Here is an 843-nt window from a genome sequence, read left to right as displayed (position 1 = left end):
ATATATTCCCAATCCTCTTCTGAGGTTCCATCTTAGAGGGCACATGTATGTATGTGGTGGTTTATTCAAAATCTCTTAAGATGGTGTATGTCTGGTTTTATGACCCGTATTCAATCTGAGATGGGAATACCTATGCTCACTTATATGGCCTTATGCATATGATCATATTATCATTCTATACATGTAAAACATAATGTCTCCAAGCTTACATGGCCGAACCTTTTATAGGTAATGGATTACATGGCTGAACCTTTTATAGGTAATGGCTTATATGCGGCCAAGCCTGCACTATATAGCCAACTCATGGCCAAGTCGTGGCCAAGCCGTTTATAGGTGATGGTCTTTGCAGCCGACCATAACATGGTCTCTTCGGCCGAGTAATGACCTCTTCGGTTTGGCCGTTTGTATCATGGCCTCTACGGCCGAGGAATGATCCTTTATGGCCGAGTAATGACCGAGCCATATAACATGGTCGTAGACCATACACGAACTTGTAGTATTGATCATGGGTTTATCCTCTCTCCCCCTCATGAGCATACTATAAGGTCGTGGTGCTTGGGACAATTAAGCCTAATGAGTTTCCCTTTGTGTACATGTTTCACAACGTGAGATCTTTTACGGGATAACTCTGTGCCTTTTCAATCTTTGCATCAAGTTTAGACTTTAGGATGGCTAATCCTATCATGCCATATAGTGTAAAATTTCGTGGTGTTATCTCAATATGGTTACCACATCTCTTGCCTCTTTATCATACTGATCTGTAGCATAGTTTTGATCAGTAGAGATCATAGGTATAGTCTTGACCACTTTCTTTCAAGGTCTTAGGCGTTTTTCTTCTTAAAG

Source organism: Brassica oleracea, chromosome C7 (assembly GCF_000695525.1).
Source record: "Brassica oleracea var. oleracea cultivar TO1000 chromosome C7, BOL, whole genome shotgun sequence".
NCBI lineage: Eukaryota > Viridiplantae > Streptophyta > Magnoliopsida > Brassicales > Brassicaceae > Brassica > Brassica oleracea.
The sequence above is the reverse complement of the archived record's forward strand: the minus strand, read 5'-3'. Positions refer to the sequence as shown.